At 32.8% G+C, this 12,269-nt stretch overlaps 1 protein-coding gene across 1 annotated transcript in view; it reads right to left on the reverse strand.

The window, feature by feature from the left end:
• The window catches only part of LOC123707498 (nephrin), a 354,939-nt gene extending 345,538 nt beyond the window's left edge, over positions 1–9,401 (reverse strand). The window contains exon 1 of the mRNA XM_045657591.1: positions 9,304–9,401. The gene's annotated coding sequence lies outside the window, so the exon portion shown is untranslated. The remainder of the gene's footprint in view (positions 1–9,303) is intronic.
• Positions 9,402–12,269: the final 2,868 nt, after the last annotated feature.

The raw sequence follows: 12,269 nt of genomic DNA on the forward strand, positions 1-12,269 counted from the left end.
GGCCGTAGCCTAACTGTAGAGACCTTAAAGGAATCGCCAAGAAAGGAGGAGTGGACTGTTAATGTTTGCTATCAATCCTACAATTGTAAGGGAAAATCATTAATACGAAGTAGTGATTGAAACGATTGACCCCAGGATTAATAAGTGTAATCCACCATGGCAAGACACATGTTTACATTATAGTATAAAAACAATAAGGTAACCTCATAAACATTTTGGGCGTGGTTCGCAGACAAATATGTTGGGTCCCAATAACGTGGCCGTCATAAAATTCTACCCAAATTCATAGAGAATTTATCGCCCGTTACAATTTTAGATTAATTTTGACCCACCTTTATCAAACTATCGATTTCAGATATTTTTTTCTGCCTTGACCTAAATGTTATACAATTTTATGCACGGAAATCATGATAGTGTCTCTGAATGCAGATTTTCTCTAAGTGATGAATTAAGGTTCTAGTAGCAAGGCCAAAACGAGAAAAGCTATAGAAAATCATTGAATGGAATCTCTTCATTTCATTTTTTAGTTATTATGAATAAATTAGTAATTTTTCTATTAATAATTAATTAGTTCCTGTATTGTTCAATATTTTTAGCTTATTTATTAAATAATCAATACATTAATTTAATATGTTTTAATAAAACTGTAATTTATATCGCAAACCACAGACAGCGCAAGTTTTACACGTTTTATATAAACTTTTTAAGAATCGAATTTATTTTAATGGCCGCGGTTACCGAACTCATACTTTGATCAATATCTACAATTATTAAGTATGTATCTGCAGAGGTTCAATGATTAGTACATATGCTAAAAGCTGTGAGTCAACGAAAAGTACGGATTGACCATTTATTGATAAAAATTAGATTTGGGCCTCAGATTCCTGTATATGTTTCATCATCTAATTAGGTGATGAAGCAAGGCAAGTAGGTGTTCAGCCTCCTGTGTCTGACGTGACGGCGTCCACTTTTCGATGTTTTTCATCACCGTTCGGACAAATGTTAAATGCGCACATATGCGAAGAAAGTCCACAGTCACAGCCGTGGACTAAATCTCAGGGACGAAAATCGCACTCTCAAGCCACTGGGCTACCACTGCACACGAAAGTCCATAGAGTTGTTTATTTATACTTACATTTTCATAAAAAAATTATCTAAAATGCTTTTTATTAGAAGCTTAAACGGTCGAAAACTTAACAAACTTATATTTCGTACACTGAGTTCCTTTGTTTATAAATAATAATTTACAAGAATTTAGTGGTTAGTACAAATATTTTTATTTAATACAAAACTGGACAGACAGTGCTAACTTGACCAGATTAAGCGAGATCGGAGTCAGGACGTGTCTATTTATACACGGTTTGAATTAAAAATTACAGACATAAGTGGTTATTAAAAGAATACTCGAAATCTCAATACAAAAATTCAAATATGGAAAAATTTCTAATCATTAGAATTTGCTTTTGAACATCTCCAATTTGACGCTTCAATGATTTCAACAAGTTATAATCGCTACGAATATATTTACAGTTCACTTGTTATTATTAAGATTTATCAAGTTTTCTTGTTAAATTACGAGTTTGAGTTGAGGCATCGAATTACTGAAACATGATATATTTATGAATGTTCACTTTTATTGACATTTAGTCGGGAACATGTACTCGAATAAAAGAAATTCATGTAGAGGAGTTTTGTTCGTAGGAAACTCTGGAACTACTAAACTTTTTTTGAAATTCTTTTGCTACGGGAAAGTTACATTTTTATTATATTTATCCATCATATCACACATGTTAAAACGAGGACAATCAAACACTTACGAAGGATGTATGTGCACCGTCCACACACTCGTGTCGACTCACTGCCGATCCTTTTGTCGAGATTTTGGGGCGTGAGTCAAAGGATGCCGGCTTAAGAAATACACTGGCGAATCAGGCGCAGCACTAACCCGATCTATGAAACTTCCTCGCAATCTAGAAGCTATAGTTTATAATGTTTAACTATAATAATTTGTAGTTACTATAGTGAAACATTCGAGTTATATAAGATTTAATTCACGTTTTCATCAGCCAAGAGCAGCGATGGCCTAGTGGCTTCTGCGTGCGACTCTCATACCTGAGTGCGTAGGTTCGATCCCTGGCTGTGCACCAATGGATTTTCTTTCTATGTGCGCATTTACACATTAGCTCAAACGGTGAAGGAAACATCGTGAGAAACCCGGCTTGCCTTAGACCCAAAAAGTCGACGGCGTGCGTCAGGCTCAAAAGGCTGCTCACCTACTTGCCTCTTAGATTAACAAAATATGATCATGAAACAGATACAGAAATCTGAGGCCCAGATCTGAAAAGAAGGTTGAAGCGCCATTTTTTTTTTCAATAGCCAAATTATTGGTATTTAATCGAGAGTTCATAACATTCTAACCTCTTAAAAAGTAATATAAATGTGACTTTAATGCGCTATGATTGTCAATTACCAGAAAGCTATAGAGTTATTTTTTACCCAAGAACATTTCAGATACAGGATAAAGGAGCAGGGAGTGTTCAGAGGAGTTATTCAGATTAATACCTGCAGCTGAGTTTTATCATCGTACGTCTAGGCAGAATTCGAAACCCATATTACATGGACGTACGTCGTTCCACAACAGAGTGTTTTCAAAGCAGTTTTTGTCGTGCAATATGTGGAGCTACCTATTGAAATATTTCCAAACCTAAGGTCTTTAAGAAAAGAGTACCTATTTTTAAATACGTCAACGCCTTATATATATTTAAATAAATAATACCAGAAACAATGAAACACTTACATATCTGAGGACTACAGGTTGTTAATAGAATTTGTAATATTTTTGCACTTCTCTCGTTACAATAAGCTTTCTCAAAGATCGCCTACAATGCCTTCTTTTTACCCCAGGTTTTAAAACTAACGTGTTCTGTTTTTAAAAACAGAATAAACGAATGAGATAGCCCAGACTTATTCAAAATTAATACATGACAGTTGACCTCTTTCGAGTTTGACAGGCCTCTCAAGCATTTGCAAACGGAGTTCAATTATTTTAACACAAAATAACACTGTTGAAATCATTTGTTTAAATGATTACGAGCGATAATAATATTTATGATGACGTAAAAGCGTTAATAACGTCGGACCCTGCTTCACATGTGATATATTGAAGATCCCTTTTTGATGTTTAAATAACTTTTATATAGTGAAAAGCGTAAAAGCTTGCAACACCTCTACGTATTTGCACGCAGCAAAAATATTTTTACCTCTGTTTTTTTTATTAATTTATGTGTAGAGTAGAAAACTAATGACGCTTCTATCTTTTCGTACTTCAGATTACTGTATCTGTTTATAAATATTTGTTTATTCTCATAAGGATATTGAGAGCCTTTTGCACATGGCACACACCGTCACCTTCTTTTGGGTCTAAGGCATGCCGCGTTCTTCACGATTTCCTTAACCGTACGATCAATGTTTAATACACACATACACATGAATTCTATCGGTGCCCAGCTGGGGATGGAACCTGTAATATGAGGGATAAGAATCGCATGCTGTAGCAACTAGACCAGCGCTGCTTTGATAAATGGGTTAATTTTGCGCGCGTTGAACTAGGGTTATACAGATATCAAAATATTATTTATATAGGTACCACTAGGTGTACTTCTAAATGTGAATAAAAATTAATATTTCTAAATTTAAAGCACTATCAACGCTGTAGAACAACTGAAAATAGTTTTCTATTTTATTATATGCGTAATGGGCTTGTAAAAAAAACAAATGCCTATCCCTATCAGCAATAACCAGGGTGAAATAGGAGCTCGCGTTTACATTACTATGGGAGCAATTTGCAATTACATTTACAGAAAGATTTATTAAAGCACTTAAAATATAAAAGTAACAATATTATTCATTCCTGTAATGCTATCCAATCTTATAAGATGTTGTAAACATAAGCAATATGATAAAAACATGCAATCTTTGTTTCAGTCGCACTCTTCATTTCTGAAGGTAGTGTTAGTGGCGCTGCACCACTTTCTCCACTCTCCCCTTTCTTCAGCAAGCCTCTGCGCCTGATGGTAAGTCACCTAATGGCCTTTACTTAATCGGTCCAGCGAGTAGACGATCGGCCCCGAGGTCTAGTGCCCTCCATTCTGACAGTCACGATGAGTTTCAAGGCAATACTTGCAATACAAACACAAATAAATTAAATTTGTGTTTGTACTGACAACTCCCCGAGAAAAATAACAACGGCATATATTCCTAGGTATGATCAATGCTATCATCCACATGGCAATGAATGTTGTTCAATGGCAACATTTGCTTGATGTGGATACGCCACAGCCTTGTGGGACCCCAGTGGTCATTCGACCCAATCGGCGAGAAAGAGAAGCAAATTACGCAAATGGCGTATAACCCTTAGATCTTGGGCGGCGAGAGCTGTGCCCCATATGAAGAATGTAACAAACGGGAACCTATGAATATGCCAGATTGTTTCCGGTCTTTAAACAAATGTTGTACTATATATTTTGTTGGTATTCCAACAACATATTATTTACTTTAAATGTCGTTTAGTATCTACCCACTGTCTTGAATGCAATGCGGACAGTGAATTAAACCATAGAAGATATACCTATGCATTAAATCTACGAAATATATACCTTCCGTCCTATATTTATAAAGGAAATGGACCGTGGATATTGAAGGGCAGTTTTTCTAACTTGGCGGCATCATTACTTTTGCCCGGGTTGGTAATTTGCGACTAGACCCGGCCCGGTAAATCAATGTGCCTACGAGCCAAAGGGTTCGATCAAAGGTACTTTAAAATCTTTTGGTTAGAACAATTTAAAATGGTTGATTCTTCGGGATTTTACAAGTGTTTATAAGTAGAATTAAGGTATTCTTATTGATATAGTGACTATTTTAATAGTCATCATAATTTAGTAGAAATATATTTGTAAATTTTTTAACCTTTTTGTTGGTAAAATATTATGTATTCCGTCTTCGGCTATATTTGTAATTGTTTGTTATTATATAGAATTTCTTTCCATTACATATTTGTCAATCAAATAAGATCGTTTATTGTATAAATAATAATTTATCTAATCTTTAAATATTATTTGTATATCATTCTGTTTAATTTTTACTGCTACACTTTCCTCATAGTATACGTTGTTTTAACAGTTCTTAGCGACAAAGCCGCCCGTTGCCTTCATCATCTTCAATGTTACTGTATGTATACTTGTAATAAGTGAGTAAATAAATACTACCTTGATGCCTTAAAATGTATAAAAGTCTAATGTTAGTCGGTAACCGCATCAAAACTATGCATTACAAGTATTGCTTAACTTGGCTGAATAATCGACAGCCTCTATATAAGTTACAAGTTCCTAGTACGCTTAACTAAAAACATAATACGAACGAACTTTGTTTAAATTATTATAAAGTTTTCCAATAACATAATTATATTAAACAACCAACAACCTTAACGCTTCGAGAGCTCGAATATAAATCTCATTAAGCCTAAGGATCTTAATAAAGTACATAGTCCAGCTATAAGTTCTGTTACAAATGTATACCTACATATTTATAAAAGACAGAAAAAAATAAAAAAATATTCTCTTCGACCTAGCCAGCTTTGGCTTTTACATAGGCTCTAAATCTGTTTGGCCACTAATTTCCGGATTTACGCACTGTTTCCAAGGGAAATTTCGCCATTGCTTGCTCCAAAGTCTTTTTAAGAGATTCAGTGACGCCGTGTGGTTTAGAGCAGGCCATGTCCAAGTGTCTGGAATATGACCGACGGATCCATACCACGAAAAAATATGTGAAATGGCGCTAAATCGGAAGATTTTTTAAAAATAATAAACGTGTTTCAACTGCAAAATAATTAAAAGGTTGTGAAAAACAAGTGTTTTTTTTATGTATTTATGACCAAACTAGTTACATAATTAAACTAAGTAACGGAACAAATTGAATTATTGAATCAAAAATATATATTATGTTAAGGAAACAATAATTTGGTCAACCGTCAAAGAATATAGAATATTCTTTATGATATGGGCACTGGCGATGACTAAGGTTATCTTGTAATAGTTTCAAATTTATTTAAAATTTAAGATCAAATGTTATTTACGCGCTCTCCCATCTTCTTAATTCTATAAAGCTAATACTATATTTTAACGAATACATAAAACGCCTATAATTTTAGCTTAAGCTTGCAATTAAAAAGGATAGTATTGTCCATGTTAGTAAATATGAAAATTTTAAAAAGTAATTTCTCCCAACATCGTCAATTTCAGGTTTAATCCAATTAAAAGTTCACATGCCGAAGTTTTAACAACGTATTTGCTGTGGAATTTTTTCTCTAATTACCACCTATACACAACCCCTGTAAAGGACACAGGTAATATTTTCACCGAAAAAAGGTGTTAATTAATATGTTTAAGTAACTAACTGTCTCTGAACTTGTGTTACTCATTCTCTCAGATTCCTTGGTCCGATCTTGCAACCTGATCGCGCGCTGTACTATTCCAAAGACAAAACAAAAGTATAAGTTAAGGATAGTTACTATAGATATTTGTACGGAAAATTTGAGCATCACTCTTTGGATTTATTTGGAACTAAATAAAGTTTGAATATAATTGTATAGAAAATTGATACGAGCTGTCAGAAGCTGACATATAAATTGACCATCGTAAATTTTCTATGGCCACAAAATGTCAATTGTCATTCAAAAGTTAGCCTCCTATGTTTAGTATTGTATATCAATACTTATTGAATGAAAGAATTTAATTAATAACCATTATTTCTGTATGATTATTATTAAAATTAGTTTTACAGAATTTCATTAAACAATTGAAAATCGCGAGCTCCAAACGAAGACCTATCACCTTATTTATCCAAAAATATGTATTGAATACGAATTTGATTAAAAGCTTTTTAATATAAAAGGGTGCTGATATTAATGTTTCTTATTAATTTAAAACATAGTCCTATAGAATACGATAGATAAGAATCTCGAGAAAAATCTAGGCAGTGTACTTCAGGCCTTACTTGAGTTGAGACACTCGGTCGGTCTGAGTGGTCTAAACCGTACTTCGACTACGAACCTCTGCAGTGAACATAGATATATGAGTATTATGTAAAAGTAGAATCTGATATGAAGAATGTATTAAAATATATATTATTTACCAAGATTTTGAGCGTAATTTAGACGAATAGAAGTAAGTCTTTGAAAGCTAACATTGCCATACACGTTAAATATTTATTAAGAAATTAAAAACTGATTATTGTTTGGGCTATCGTTTAACCTTCGACACAAGAGTTGTGAGTGAGTGTCTATCTATGTGTATGTTTGTGGCATCGTAGTTCATAACGTATGGGGCAAGTATGATACGGGTTTTTGTTAAAAAAGCTTAGTGTTCGAGGGGGTTCTTAGCTACAATTTATGGATGTTCAGGCATTTCGCTCTTGATAAGTTTATATAAATATCGTTTAATTTTTTTTAAACCATGATGAGCTGCACATAGATCAAGTAACTGTGTGTTTTGACATATCATGCTTATGATAAATAGTTTTCATTATTGTTATATTTCAAGTCACTGCCTATTTCTGCCAGGTCAAGAAAAGCGTATAATCTAAAATGCTTATATTAGCCAAGTTTTAAATATATCTTCGAAACAATAAATTGTTCAAAGTAAGTTGATCGTACTTTTCTCATAACAAAAGTTTTCGTTAACATTTTCAACATCTTTCAGCGAGATATTTAGACTTTATTTATATTAAATTGGAAATTGCCGAGCCTACCTCAAATATATTTCATTACAATAAAAAGAAAATTATTATTAGATTTATTTATTAAGTACCTGGGTAAATTTCAGAATAAGAAAATACATTTTCCCTGCTTGACTATCGCGTATGGATCTAGGCGAGAAGTAGATATAATAAAACTATATATTCACTGTTGATTAACCGATTTCGAGCAATACGAATTAAGCCCATAGTGTAATATTGCAATACAAATTTAACAATACATTAAAAACGGAATTCATATGTTTCTTTACAGTCTAAAAACGCTATTTAAAACAGCTAAAACACCATGTAAATTTACAAAATATTCAAGTTTGATGTATGTTATGACTATATGATAATGGAAAATGGTCTAAGTTGCACTGCTCAACCAATTAACTTCACAGATTGAAGCTAAAGGTTTTTTGGAAAATATGAGCCACTGCGTAAAAACTGTTGTGTTAAACGAATGTTTGATCGTCTTTTTATATTTAAATTTAAATGTATTAAAACATTGTTAAAATGGTTAGGAAATTTTATGAGATTTTTACTTCAATGTAAAAAGTCAAATTATTTACAGAAAAATAAACAATAATAAGTTACTACGTAGAGTTTATTTGGTTTAAGAATAATTTTGCCCGGTTGCCTGCTATTACATAAAAAAAAAAATTCTCAAAAGAATTGCATACACAGTTCACTTACAGAGAAATAATGTGTAAAACAAATATTAATAATTAGAGCGTACAGATGAACTTATATAATATAACAAAATAAAACAGCATGAAAAATAACCAGATAATAAACTTTTTAAGAAGCATTCGACTTTGACTTTTTATCCTTTCAACTTAAAAAAGTTATGAATTCTATATCTCAATGAATTTTCATCTCATAGAATATTTTATGAAGCTACGTAATTAAACTAAATTTATACACAAATTATAGCCACTATTGCATCTTATTAACCGTCCGTATTATTCAAGCGTTGAAAATCCTACATATTCATAATATATTTGACCGGCGATGTTTGTAAGCCTAGTGGTATATCAAAATATTTGCTTACCACGAATTGTTGTAATATAATTCGGACGAATTTGTATAAACTTTAGAAAGTTTATGGATTATGTAATTCAAAATTAATTAGTCAACATTTTACAAGCTTTACGATATTTTAAATATAAGAATAAAAAATCCTCATTTTTAATATGTAATTTTAAAGATAAATTTCAAAATGGCTTTTATTAAAAGTACGATTATATCATTGTCCGTGTTGTGCTTGTTTTCTGTTTTATTTCAATTAATTAATTCAAAGATAAGACCGTGAATATAAAAATACATTTTTTATATACGACATATTTAGCTTTAATTTCGGTTTAAATTTTATATTTATATCAGTAAAATATTATGAAACGATATGTAATAACGTAATTAATCTTAAGACATTTAAACCCTTTTATTAAATTTTTCATATAAAGTTACCCTTTACGCTGGGACGTTTAATTCTAAGCAACAATAACTTACCGACAAGAGAATGTGATCCATTCACAAACACAATATTAATAATCAATCGTCATAACACGTCACAATCACAACACTCACTGTCTCGTAAGAGAAAATTCACACGCGATCGAGGCGCTTTTCGCCCGCCCGCCCTGGCGTCGCGATTACTACTAAAGTGTTCCGTACACCGCGCAAGCCTCCGTGACTCTATAGTCGAGTACAGCATTGGCAGAATTGTTAGACGCTAGCGCGAAACATTTTCATAAGATATTAAGGACTTGTTTCCAATCCAATCCCGTTCAATGTTGTTTCAAGATCGCTTGTTCATTCTAATACACTATAGTTTGAGTTGAATTAATTAACAGGTTGTGTTGTGAATATTGATAAATCAGTATAAAGGTCTTGAAGATAGTCTTGTTTCAAAGTTGATTAATCAGATCATCATAGTCTGTGTTTTTCAAATTTTACCGTTTCCTGTAATTATTAATTGATCAATTAATATAATGTACTGGACTATAATTTATTAATATAGATGTAATAAAAAATATTTCTACTAATATGTCTACCACCCCGTTACATATGCGCACGCAAAAATAATAATTAATTGGTTTGAGTGAGTTGACGGCATATCCCTAGGGTTAAGAGTCTTTAACCACGACGCCATGAAAGTAATCTGTGTCAGGAATCTGGTATATGTTAGATCTAAACATCGAAGTCAAGCACAGGGCGGATGATACATGGCTGTAAAGAAAAATTAGCAAACAAACCGATACAGATATCTTACAAATAACCCAAACCTATGGAATACAAATTGATTAAAAATTAAAACTATGGACTACGATTAAAAAGATATTTTGTCATGTTACTTAGATATACAATGCTAACAATAAGTTGTATAACTACATTATAACATACTGTTGAGTATTTAGGTGTAAAAAGCTGTGTTTGTATCAAAAAAAGCTTGCTTTTCTTTCATAATCACTACGAGCCCAGAGACGGGGAACTTCCACAAAGAAGGTCCCAGGTTCGATAAGAAAAACTCTCAACATAAGAGTGTTTGAGAAAAGAGAAATTGAGACACAAACAAGTATATATTATATCCCTATATTTACGGGAGTTATACATACTTTACTGAATTAAAGCTGCTCGGGATCAGGCACGAATTCATAATTTAAAAGACAAAAAGTAATATCTCATAAATTATGACAGTTAAACTTATTTTAATCGACTTCAAAATTCCGGAAGGTCAACATACACTATATGTCGTTTGTGTTCTATGATTTTTCAATCCGTTTATCAATCTTGATGATAGAAAACTGCACACCACTGCCGTTAAGCCTTTTGGAAGCATATCCTTGAACCTAATTAATAGTTTATATTATATTAATTATTTTTGATGTATTAAAGAAAAACATTTTAATATGATGTCATCGATTTATTAAATTAGATCTGTTAATCCAGATGTAGGCGTGAAAATTTAAATAATATTAAAGAAATAAGGAAAACGCAAAAGCCCTTTCTCGCTGACCTTACCCACAGATTGACAAATGAAAGTTTTATGAACGACTCCACACCATTCCACTAATGACGCTTACATGGCGACATCACTTGACGCACACATCAAACTGAGCAATCAACGCGCGCCGTACAACGCACACATGCATTATTTTCACACATGCCGTACAGTGCAGTTTATTTAGTGAAGTTAGCATAGCAAACGTGCAAACGGAAGAGATAGGCTTTTCTTTGACTCCTTTTTATCTGTCCGTTGCAGGTCTAAATACGATGCAAACATAGATAGGGCTACCTCTGCGCTGAATGGGGAATTAGCGGGCCGCAGGTTGTTCAAATACTTTGAAGTGGTGCTCTGAATGGAATGCCTGGACGGCCGGAAATGCATACTTTTTGTTCGGATTCGTGTTGTGAAGTAATTTACCTATATCACGTGTACCACAAAGCGTTCTTTTTTATGGTGTCCTAAAGAACATTGTGTTCTATTTTGCTTTTAACCTGTTATGGAACTGGAGTGTGCGGGAAATCTACACGATTTGTTCGTTCGTAAGCAGCATATCTGTGCTTAACATTAACAGCAATAAGAGTTATCTTTAGCCCTTGCAAATTTATGTATTTTTATCTTAGCAACAGGTGTTAGGTTAAATGTTAGTCCTTTATTAAATGTTATGCTAATAAACAACTGTATTCGAAGACGAGACGAGAATTCAGTTTTGTTTGGTTGTTAAATATTAACCTTATAAACCTGAACATAAAATATAAATATGAAGTTGTGTTATTACACTCTAATGACCGATTAAAATACAAAAGTAACTGTACGTACATACATAAAAGCTATGAAATTACGCGCAAATTATTGAAAGATACGATTAAATTTTATTAATAATAATTCATTCTATTCTAGGTTACAATTATTTTAAGATGTTTTTACTATAAACATTCTTATTTTAAACTAATTTCTCCGAAACTAAGACTAAATTTTAAAAGAATTTCTAAAGCAAATTTATTACGCCGATATTTTGAATTTAGAACCTACCTGTTTGCTGGGTACTAGGGAAGATCTCTAGGTATATAGACCCTATTCCAAGTTAACCCTTTCGAGTTAAGTGGGAACATCTAAAATCCTGAGTTTATCGAGCAACTTAGAAGCCGTCATTTTAATAGGCCACGATGACAGCTGACCTTATCAACGCTTGACAGAGGTCCGACTTAAGCACGCGAGCTCAGTACTGGATTTATCGTTATTATTTATTTTTGCGAGTCCCAAAGGCCTTTGTTGAAGGTTTGAGTTTAATTTGTGGTAATATAGCCTGGTAAGCCTGGTGGGTAAGCGACCTAAACCTTACAAAATTTTATGTAAAGTCAATATTTAAATTAAACTTATTTTTATATAATCGCAAATTCGTTTCTTTATTTACTAGTTCAAGTACATTACCAGCGGTCTTGGGCAGCGAGCGACTCACATCAACTTGAAA

The sequence above is a fragment of the Pieris brassicae genome, chromosome 3 (assembly GCF_905147105.1).
Source record: "Pieris brassicae chromosome 3, ilPieBrab1.1, whole genome shotgun sequence".
Lineage (NCBI taxonomy): Eukaryota > Metazoa > Arthropoda > Insecta > Lepidoptera > Pieridae > Pieris > Pieris brassicae.